Below are 12,396 nucleotides of genomic sequence, written 5' to 3' on the forward strand. Positions count from 1 at the left end.
TTTAAGAAAATCTGACAAACTCTATGTCATAAATATGGTCCATCCTTTGGTGCAATTATTCACAAATTGTGAACCACGAAACCTGGGGCATTTCTAAGACCCTTTTCAGGTCAAAGCAATTTTCATAATGTGAAAACTTTCTTTGCCTTCTTCACTGTGTTGACAGTTGCACTCACAATGCAAAAGCAGTGATGGGTAAAACTGTTGGCACCTCAGCACAAGTCAGGGCAGCAGCACCAAATTGTGCTAGCAGTCATTGCCTGTTAAAGCCAAAGTTGCAGGGGAATGAAAAGATAATTTCACTTAAAAATATCCTTGATAGTATTCCATTGTGTATATGTACCACATCTTGGTGTGGGGAGCATCATGGGGAAGAGAGTGTAGCACAGAGAAGGTCAATAGTGACTCTGCATCATCTTACTACACTATGGGCAGTGATTGCAATGGGGTATGGGGGTGACTAGATAATATGGGTGAATATAATGACCACATTGTTTTTCATGTGAAACCTTCATAAGAGGTTACATGTGTTACATGTCACACACAGACAAAAGATCTATTTAAAATGCAGAATCAACCAGTTGATTTTAATGTAACAAAGTACAGAAAAGTTCAGTGATTTGTTTTCACATTCTGCACCACAATTGCCAAGAAGTTCTCATTTGCCAAAGTCTGGTACAGTATCAAAGAATACTCACTATTAACTGAAAAGGCTATTAAACTACTTCTACTTTTTCCAACTAATATCTGCATGAGCACAAATTTTCTTCCTATGCTTCACAAAACAATAAAATAAAGAGATTTGAATGCAGAAGCAGGTATTAAAAAATAAGTACCTGTCTTCTATTAAGCCAAACAGTAAAGTGATTTGACAAATACAAATCATTTTCTGTTCGTTTTAGAAAATATACTTTTGTTTCCCTAATAATACATTAGTCATGTTAATGCATAATAGGTTTGTTATTGTTATTTGAAATAAATAAATACATTAAATTTTTTAAAATTACAGTACAGTAAGTATAGATAGATATAAACACAGTATCAAAACCTCTTGGGGTCCTCAAAGAAATTCAAGAGTGTAAAAAGTTTGAGAACTGCTGCTTTAGTGAATCCTACTAATCTGAAAGAGTTTACAGTTTTCAGTTTATCACTTAACCCCACATTATGTTCACATTTAATTTAATCAGTTAAATTATGTACAGGCTGTGGTAAATTGCCTTAATGGTTCTGATTCTTTGTCCCTTCTTGTATACATGTCCTTTGTCATGGAACTTGTATGCATGTCTCTTCCAGTGGTATAAGCCTGGTGACTTATTTGACCAGTGGAATGTTAGCGTATGTAATAGAGGCAGAATTTCCAAAGCACTTGAGTGGTTAGGCTTGCTCTCTCTGTTGCTCCCTGCCAGTTCTGTCAGAAGGGCTTGCTTGGGCCAACCTTCTGGCCCAGAAGGAAGATGAAAAAAATGTATATGAGAGTCATCTTCACCTGAGCTAAGTCTGGATCAGCTGCTCTCCCCACCACCCCTTAGTTGGCCAGAGATGCATGAGTGAGCTCAGGGGAGACTGGCAAGATCCCTACACAAAGTCTGGCCCAAATCAGCTGACAGAAAGACCATCTATAGCAATGATATTTTTGACTCTACACTGTGTTGTCCCTGCATATTGACTGGAGACCCTAACAGCCACTTACTAACTCTATTCTGTCTTTTAGTTACTTACTTGTATGGTTTCCAATGTTTTGTAGTCTGCCTAGTAAAATTCAGTGTTTTAAAAACTAAACTGTTTCCACTAAGTTCCCAGAGACCACCTGGAGTAGTGATACATTACCCAAATTGTGCCCGAGTAGAAACTTTCTAATTTTATGACTTACCATCAAAGTCATTTAGCTATCTGCATATCAAAAATATTAAAAGTTTTACTTAGAGAATGTAGTATTTATTCCACATTAAGAAAACTTTGTATATGCATGAATTAGAAAAGAAAAAAATAATCATTAGATTGTGGTAATGGTTCACTTTGTGAAAATGTTTTACCTCTGAGTCTTATTGTTAGTGTACTAAGTGCACATATACTATTACATTCTCAAAACTGTAGATTTCCTGCAAGTTTGAAGAAACACATCTATCAGTAAAAGTTTTTGAAGTAAATAATTGGAGAGGGACCAATTTTAGATTGTTTGAACACCTCAGGAACAAATAACCCAAACTGTTATTACAAGTACTTTCTCTAGGAGCAAAGGATGGAAGCTATGATTTGTTTTTAGTAAACAGAGTTTTAATTGAACACAACTAGTCTTATTTGTTTAATAATGTCTATGTATTTTGCAAGAGAATTGAGTAGTTGCAACAGAGACCATGTGGCTGACAAAATCTAAATAATTTATGATCTCACCCCCATTATAGAAAAGGTTTACTGACTCTTAATCTATTATATTAATTCCCATAAGGAAAACTCAACATATTGAAGAGTCAGTTAATTAGAAACCTTATTCATTATAATTTGTCAGAACTAGCATCTCATAAAATAAAAAGTTCTTACAAGAACTATATAACTGATTCTTTTTTTTTGAGAGAGAGTCAAGGATTTGTGCTTTGTTTCTCACACACACACATACAAATGAGCAATACATGTCATAAAAATACAATAGATGATCCATGCTAACATAAGTTGTGGTAATGATAGGAAAAAATACAATTATCTCTATTCAGATTTAGAGGTTATCAAAACCCAGGTTTGCAGAATAATATTTAATAGCTTCAGTAGATACACACATATACACAAACACATTTGCTTCTACTTTAAAGTACACTTAATACTGCAAATCTATTTGGGAAAAAAGTTCTGAATTTGACATCCTCTTTTTTTCTCACCACCATTTCAAATTAAACCAATGATTTCTTTTTATGAAGCAATTTTTAGAACTCAACTTTTCACAGACATGTTTTTGCAAATCACCTTTCCTTAGGAAAGTCAAGGAATAGAAAAGGTAGACTTTTATTTTATTATCAATTATTTATAAAGACTGGTACAATGAAGAAACTTTGAAACTTCACCCCATTATCTGTTATTAAAAGCCCTGCGGTCACATCTGTGGTACCACATCAAAACATCACAGGGGGCTTCTACAATGTTTTAACGCATGTATAGTTCTTTCCCAGTGGTGGCAGAAAACATAAATTATTAAAATATAACTGTCTCAAGGAAAGGACCAGAATATACAAATTTGAATGAAATTGTTACAAAGTGATTTTATATAAAATTCACTAGGTGGCAGCATCTTAAAAATTTTTAAAGAAGCAAATAGTTTTCTAAAACATCTCGAGACATCCAGTTAGTATTTTAATTATTTTACCCATAAATGCAGGTAAAATAATAAGAATAGGTAAACACATAAACTCCACACTTGTGCTTACTTTATATGCATTAAAAAAAAATCAAGTACACTTCAATATATTTTTATTAAAATCACCCCCAAGGGCTTACACGCATATTTACACAACCACATTCCAGCGTAGCAGTGGTTCGGCCACCATGCCACCTCGCCTGTGGGCAATCCCCACACTATTGCTGTGGTCCATTGTGAATACTTTCAGCCTGCCTTCCTCCAGTGAACCTCCTAAATCACACGTGATTATAAGACTCTCTGCATCCCTTCAAAGAACCCTCTGTGTCTTCAGAATGTCACTCATTTTCCTTGGTGTGGTTTTTGAGGTTTTTGAGGACCTTTATGACCTAATCCTTTCCAGCTTCCCTGTCTCAGGTGCTCCATACCTTCCTTCCTCTATCTGTCCAAACCTTTCCCTCTGGAGCATTCTTTCCCTCCCCATTTTCTGGGTAGTTAAGATTTTGATCACAGGGCAACTTCCATGGGAAGATTCCACTCCTCCCTCTCTTCTTACAGTCCTGTTTGCATAGATCTCTTGCAGCAAATTTCCAATTCTACTGTCTTACACTTTAACACAATATGAACTCAAATAACTGTTGAATAAATAGATGAATAAGTGAACAAATAATAAAGTCATATCTTGGTAAATAAATACGTTAAATTTTAACAGAATAAAGATGTTAAATTTTAAAAGAACATTATTTGAGGTCCTTTGTTTCTGTGACAAATTTGGAGCATGAGGTATTAATTCAGACTTGGCATCTTTCAAAATGCAGTTTCTTGGGCACTTAGCAGTAGTTTAAAATATGCTCAAAATCCCTGTCAATAAAACAGGGAATATCATATGCTTTTGTGCTTACCATTTTCACTAGCACAATACTAAATTATTTTTTTAACCAGTGAAATAATATTACACACATGGTCTGTGCTGAGATTACCATGTGATGACCTAGCTCACTGTCTCTCAAGTTTGATTCATTATTTGTTTGTTTATTAAAAGAAAAATGGAATAGTACAGCTTGATTTTTTTCCCTCATAGCATTTATGTTGTGATAACTTAATTGATTCAATCTGGAACAGATTGCCTTTGAACTAATATTATTAGTTTGTTCCTTCTTCACCAAAAAAACCCTATAAATTATGAAGACCACCAATAAGTAGTAGATTTGGTATAAAAAGTATATAAGATATGTGTGTATAAAAATTATGTTAAGATATTTGTGGCTATACACAGAGCTGATAGCTGGCATGTATTGGAATGCTTATATAATTATTAAAGCAATAAAACAATTAAGGCAGGTAAATAGCCTTTGTCTTGAGCCACTGAGTACCCACCCCTGCTTGCAAGACCCATGGTCCTATGGAGGTTCCCATAAGGTAACTGTCAGCTTGCCTGCGGCCATGCATACATACTGTTCAGTGTGGGTCTCATCTCCAGTGGATGCCCTTGGCAGTGGCACTAACACCCTGGTAGGTATATTACAGGTGCCTATACATCCCTTCAAGGCGAGTATTAGGTACCGTGATGGGAGTGTGATCTTCCTGTGGCTGTATGTAGGAGCTACAGCATCCACACCATACCGACCAGGTCTTTAAGTATTCTGAACTTCACTCCTGGTTTGGTAGAAAAGTCACAGAAAATCATCAAAGAACCACAGTGCTAAAAATGTGGACACCATTTCCTTAAACAGAAAACTGATGGTAAAATTTGAAGAAAATGAACAGAAAAATAGAAGTTTATGGAAGTGTGTGTGTGTGTGTGTGTGTGTGTGTGTGTGTGTGTGTGTGTGTGTGTGTGTTGGGGGGGGTTAACTCCATACAGATGGTGTGAACGACAAATGGTGGCTTAACAATTACAGATTGGCTAGTTAGCTCTGATCTTGGGATTTTCCCAAGAAGCTCATAGTTAGGGAGCTGCTGAGCAGTACTAAGGGAAGATGGGAATCAAGGGGAGGATGAAAGCAGGTGAGGTTTCTTGACACAGCCTTGAGGTACTTAACTTTCCAAAATTCATTTATGTACTATGATTCAAAAGCATACATAGATGCTAAGTGAAAAACAAATAATACCCAGTAAAAATCTCTATAAAAGGTCACTCCATTATTCTCTGTAAGTATATTCTGAAAGTCTTTTTTTTTTATCTAGCCTAAATTTATATGGTCTTCAAATATCCTCACTTTTCTTTTTTATCCAACTCTGTGATTACAAGCAGGAACTAAGCATTATTTCTTATATAATGTTCACCCTGTACTTAAGGTCAATAAGTTATCTGTATCACAATTTCCTTCAAAATTTATTTAATACAGCTATATACTATTTTTTGAAGTTGTATGGTAAGCTTTTATTTATTTATACCAATAGTTTAATGAAAATAGTAGTTCCTCCCTAATAAAACAATACACAATGAGGATAACACACAAATAAGGGATAAGACACAGTCTTCTAAGGGAGGCTGCAGGGAAATCTTTTTAGAAATCAAGTACTACGGCAAGGAAAATCAAAACTTAAAATTTTCTGTAGGGGGAAGAACCCGAATGCTACTCAAAGTTGTTTAGTCCTGGGACTTTTATAGATGCTATATGAAACCAGAAAAAAAATGAATAACCACTAAGTACTGCAGAAAAAAAATACATACAATATTCCATCCAAAAAGCTAGCTACCTGAAAACCAGTTCTAAATTCTCATGTCAAAGCTCAGCTGCAAACAGGAACTGGGAGGGAAAAAAAGGGAAACGGGGAGGGAAGAAAAGGTTGCAAGTGTTTAGAGAAGGATGCTATCAGAAATAACCCCGAGAAGTTGATTAACAAAATTCCTCCATTGTCCTAGAACTATTGATGGTATTTATGCCAATATGTGTGCACAAAGGAGACAAGCTCTGATAAAGTGAACATCCTTCTGTGCCTCTCACATGGGCTAATGCTAGGAATTTGGGGAGCTCTGACTCTACTTGGGAGTTTTTAGAAAGCTTAAGGCTTTAAAAGATAAGAAATCCAATAAGAGAGAGTTTGGCTCAGGAAAGTTTCATGAGAAAGTGTGTGCACAGAAATCAAGGAATTCATTCAAGATGGGCACCTTTAATTTGAAATCAAAATGATATTAAAATGAGCGTTTTCACTTGGTGATTTAAAAATCTGGTTTAGATTCAAGGGTAAGCTAAAAAGCAAAAATGGAGTGTATCTATGAGTCACCTGTGCAAATGAGAGTAATACCATAATAAGATTTTACTACCCACTTATATCAAGCTATAACTTCATGTTTTTAAAAAAGTATAGTAGCTTATAGTTATAGTTGCCTTAAAGGAAAATATGAAGAAAAGATCCTGTTGGAAAAGTAATGTGACAGGGGATGGGAAGTTGGAAAGACAGGGATGGACACAAGTGAGCCAGGGAGTCTGTCTTCAGAGGGAAGCCCTAGATTCCTGAACAGGGGATGTAAAACTACTCAGGTGTTGAAGATGGCCACCCCTATCTCATCTTTGGAGGCCTTCCTAAGCTCTAATTATGTCACAGGGTAAGGAGCCTTTACGATTTTTGAAATTAATATGTAACCCAAGTTACTCTTTTTCTAAGCTCCAGAACTGTTCTAGCAATATGATTTGCATAGCTGGCCAGGTACCTTATGGGAAACACTGATAATAATATCTTGGACCACAGTTCGGTCTCCTAAGTATGTGAATGGATACCTGGAGGAAACGGCAGCTTCTGAACTTGAATGGGAATGTGTCTCCTACACTATCCGACTGTTCTCCTGGAGTTGATTTACAGTATATGGTTTTGGCGTAATATTAAAGTAAAATGAATTGGAGCATGCAAAACTCTACTTTTTGTGGGGTCAGACTGTATTGTTTTTTCTAAGACCCTTCAGTGGACTTGTTTTAACCTTTATCAAGCACTTAATAGTCTAAAGCAGTTTGCTGTTTCAATGTCTGTACCGTATCTAATTTTGACCTCCTTAAAAACAGAGGTGATGGGTTTTATCTTACTCTCTATTCTCTCTGTCTCTCTTTCTCTCATAAATCAGAGTCTGACATAAAGTAAGGGGTCAGCATACCTCTGAAACAATGGAATTTTTGAAAGTGCTCTGCAGCTCAGCTGCCATTAGAGAGCTCAGTGGATTCCCACTAAAATTCTCTGCAGTGTCACATAGGTCAGTTTCCTGGTCCTACAGGGGTTTGCAAGCTCTCTTCATTAGAAGGACAATTCCTGGAAACACTTCTAAAGCCCCTAAAGAGCTACTAACAGGAGCGACAATGGGGCCATGATTGGTGAGAGCTACTGCCAGTGGAGCAACTGCCTGAGAGATCCACCAGAAGAAGCTGTGAGGATCAGTGCTTGGGGCCTCTTAAACAGAGCAGGTGGGGAAAATGGGTTTGAAGTTCTAAGACAGGAACTATTGAATTCTGGCATTGAGCCAAGTCTTTGTTCAGCAATAATTCTGATCCTATCCTTGACATCAAGAAACCAAGTAAAAATGGTGGGTTTTCAATGTTCTCTGAACTGGAGAAACAATGACATAACTCTAAAGACACTAAGAAAAGAATAAGAATGTTCCCAAGAAAGGAGGACTAACTGTATTTTCTTGGGCTTTTCCAAATGTTGAGACTTCTTTGCCATTACGTGATTGGTTTAAATATATTAAAGGAGACAGCAGAGTGGAAAGGGGTTTGGGGTATTGGCCAGAGCTAGACTCTAAACCTCGCTTTTACTGGCTGGCTAAGACGCCTTGGGCAAGTGCTTAATAACCTCTCTCAGACTCAGCTTCTCATCACCTAGACCCTGGTAAAAGCTTATTGGTAGGGGGGCTAAGAGGATTGGAAATACTACATCTCAGATTCCAAAAACACAGTAGGCCATCAAGAGTACCTGTTATTATTCACATTTGTACAAAGCACAAGAGCAGAAACTAGATTCATCCTTTTAGCCCAGCTTTCTTAAAGTGGATATTGGTGAATAGCAAATCCAGAGATAAGAAATAGGAGGTAGGGAACATGGGAACGTTTTGCTAATGATATTTAAGGGAAATATGTCAATTATGAAGTATAAGGTGGAGCTAATAACTATATGGAGGAAAAGAGTAACAGATTTGATAGAGAGGAAAATCAAAAAGATCTTGAGACCCTAAAGCATTGTGTAATTTGAAGGTGAAAATGTCTTATTAAAACAAGGAGTGTGCTTTCAAGAGAAAATTTCAGCTATTTCTTTTACTGGAGGCAACAGTGATTGCCTTCTCTGTTTATTGTCAGAACTAAGTACAAAACCGAAGGGAAAACATAATACAAATTGAGTAGTACCCTTCTAGAGTCTTTCTCCAGTTGGCAAGGACTTTACAAAAAATACAGTTCATTTGATTTACTTCAGATACCCAAGATGAGAAAAATAGCTCAAGGTAATTTTTCATGCTTAATTTAGTTCATTTAATTTTTAAGGACTTAATGGAGCAGCCTGCATGTCTTAAGTGTGTTGAAGAAAAGAAATGGAATTTGAAGAAGACCTCAAAATTTACAATTGTGTTTTGTTTTTTAAAGTAATTAACCGTTATAAGTAATTCTTCAGAAGTTACTGGTTCTTTTAAAATGTGAACACAGTTATGCTTTTTATGAAATATGTGATCTATAAAATTAGCCTGATCTATTCCTACTGAGTATACACACTTTTTCATTCACTGGCCAAACAAGTATGCACTTAAAGGTAACTGACTTTGTACAAAGCACTAGCATGAGTCTGTGAAATTTGTAGGTAACCCACCTTCTATCAGTCACTGAACACTATACTGACATAAGCTTCCCAAATTTGAGAGGTAAGATAGGTGTAAAAATAATTACATGATAGTGTGAAAGGTGGCCAATTATACATTTTCCAACATGCTATGGAAATACAACAGGAAGATATAGATTTAGCTTGACACAGAGGAGAAAAAATTTTAATGATCAAAGTCAAGAACTTCACACTCATCTTTCTACAGGAAGTCCAGAAATATATGTTGGACCTGTAAGAAATATTTTACTTTACCGGTTACTGCAAGAAAACTGCAAAGTAAGCATAAAGCTATATGCCAGCTGTCACTCTGTTTCAGTGCTGGGGTCAATATATGCACCCCTCATTTTATGGCACTTCACTTTATGTACTTTGCACAATATTATTACATTTTTTTATAAAGTGAAGTTTTGTGGCAACACTGCATTGAGCAGTTTTTCCAAAAACATTTGCTTACTTCACGTCTCTGTGTCACATTTTGGTAAAATGCATGATATTTCAAACTCTGTTGTTATTAATATATCTGTTATGGTGATCTGTGACCAGTGACCTTTGATGTTACCACTATAATTGTTTTGAGGTTACCACAAGCCATGACCATATGAAACAGTGAACTTAATTGATAAATGTTATATGTGTTTTGCCTTCTCCACCAACTAGCCATTCTCCCATCTCTTTCCTCCTCAGGCCTCCCTATTTTCTGAGACACAACATTTAAATTAGGCCAATTAATAACCTTACAATGGCCTGTAGGTGTTCAAGGGAAAGGAAGAGTTGCATGTCTCTCACTGTTAATCAAAATCTGGAAATGGTTAAGCTTCGTGAGGAAGACACATTGAAAGCCAAGAGAGGCTAAATGCTATATAACTTTTGCACCAGTTAGCCAAGTTGTGAATGCAAAGGAAATTTCTTGAAGGAAATTAAAAGTGCTACTTCAGTGAATGTACAAATGGTAAGAAAGCAAAGCCTTATTGCTGACATGGAGAAAGTTTGAGTGGTCTGGATAGAAGATCAAATCAGCCACAATATTCCCTTAAGCCAAAGCCTAATCCAGAACACGGCCCTAACTCTCTCCAGTTTTATGAAGGGTGAGAAAGATGAGGAAGCTGCAGAAGAAAAGCTGGAAACTAGCAGAGGTTGATTCGTGAGGTTTGAGGAAAGAACCTCACACTTGTTATGTTTTACTCCATGGAGTGCTTCATGGAGAAACTGCAGCAAGTTAATTCAGAAGATCTAGCTAAGATATTTAATGAAGGTAGCCACACTAAGCAACAAAATCTCAGTGTAGAGAAAGCAGTCTTCTGTTGGAAGAAGATGTCTTCTAGCACTTTCATAGTTAGAGAGGAGAAGTCAATGCCTTGCTTCAAAGCTTCAAAGGACAGGACTATTTTCTTGTTTGGAGAGAATGCAACTGGTGAGTTAAATTGAAGCCAATGCTCATTGGCTACTCTCAAAATCCTAGGATCCTTTAGAATTATGCTAAATAAACTGTGCTCATGCTCTATCAATGGAACAAGAAAGCTTGGATGACAGCAATTCTGTTTACAACATGGTTTAATGACTATTTTAAGTCCACTATTGGGAACTACCACTCAGAGAATAAGATTCCTTTCAAAATATTACTGCTTACTGACAATGAACCTGGTCACACCAGATCTCTGATGGAGATGGGCAATGAGATTAATGTTTTTTTCATGCCTGGTAACCCAACATCCATTCTTCAGCCCATGGATTGAAGAGTTATTTCTACTTTCAAGTCTCATTATTTAGGAAATACATTTTGTAAGGCTATAGCTGCCATAGATAGTGACTCTTCTGATGGATCTGGACAAAGCAAATTAAAAACCTTCTGGAAAGTTTTCTCCATTCTCGATGTCTTGAAGAATGTTATGATTCATGGGAAGAGATCAAAAGATTAGTAAGAGTTTGGAAGAAGTTGGTTCCAACCCTCATGGATGACTCTCAGGTTATGACTTCTGTGGAGGAAGTAAACTACTGGTGTGGTGGAAATAACAGGAGAACTAGGATTAGAAGTAGAGCCTGAAGATGTGATAGAATGCCACTGTTTTATGATAAAATTTAAGTAGATGAAGACTTGTTTCTTATGGATGAGCAAAGAAGGTAGTTTCCTGAGACTGAGATGGAATCTACTCCTGGTGAAGAAGCTTGTAAAGGTCTTGTTTTAAAAGAGAGCAAAGTATCTAAATTGCCTAAACTTAGCCAACAAAGCAGTAGCAGGCTTTAAAAGGATTGACTCCAATTTTGAAAGATGTTCTGTTGAGGGTCGTATGCTATCCAAACAACATTATATTCTACAGAGAAATCTTTTGTGAAGGAAGAGTCAGTCAATGCAGCAAATTCATTATTTTCTTTTTTTAAGAAATTTCCACAGCTCTTCCAACCTTCAGCTACCACCATCTTGACTAGTTAGCAGTCATCACAACTGAGGCAAGAGGCAAGATTCTCCACTAGGAAAAATATTACAGCTCCCTGAAAGCCCTGAGAATGGTTAGCATTTTTTAGCAATATTCTTAATTAAGTTATATACATTGCTTTTCTTTAGACATGATACTATTGCACACTTAATAAACTACAGTATAGTGTAAACATAACTTTGATATACACTGGGAAACCAAAAATTTCATTTGACTAGCTTTAATGTGAGTTCTCTTTATTAAAGTAGTCTGGAACCAAATCCAAAATATCTCCAAGGTGCGTCTATAGGTAAACGTAGGAGTTGTGATGAAGAGCCCAAGTCCCATCTAATGGGCAGAGCTGTTACTTGGCCTTGCCACTCATTATCCAACAGGAATGATGGTCCAGTGCTGCCAAACTTATTTTTCATGTTTGAAATTATGAAAATCTTTGACATATCTATGAAAATTTCTTTATGAAATATCTTGATCTTTTGCTGTTGGCATATGATAATTTTTTAAAAAATATACTATGCTGGCATAAACAAAGAAGGTTAAACAAAACAAATCTCTAGGGCAGGTTGCAACAAGTGAAACAGATAGTGGTTGAACTGGGGTGGAGGAACAAAATCTTTACATATGGGAATTATAACAGAGAAAGGTAAGATACAAGCATGGAAACAGAAAATATGACATTTGGGAATGCTAGGTCATATGGTAGTTCTATTTTTAATTTTTCTGATTAACCTCCATACTGTTTTCCCTAGTGGTTATACCAATTTGCATACCCCAAACAGTACAAGGGTTCCCTTTTCTCCACATCCTGGTCAACACTTGTTATTT

General features: G+C 36.4%; 1 protein-coding gene across 3 annotated transcripts in view; it reads right to left on the reverse strand.

The window, feature by feature from the left end:
* KYNU (kynureninase) overlaps positions 1–12,396 on the reverse strand; it is a 101,795-nt gene that overhangs the window by 44,317 nt on the left and 45,082 nt on the right. The gene's annotated exons all lie outside the window — the stretch shown is intronic.

Source organism: Manis pentadactyla, chromosome 8, assembly GCF_030020395.1.
Source record: "Manis pentadactyla isolate mManPen7 chromosome 8, mManPen7.hap1, whole genome shotgun sequence".
Taxonomy (NCBI): domain Eukaryota; kingdom Metazoa; phylum Chordata; class Mammalia; order Pholidota; family Manidae; genus Manis; species Manis pentadactyla.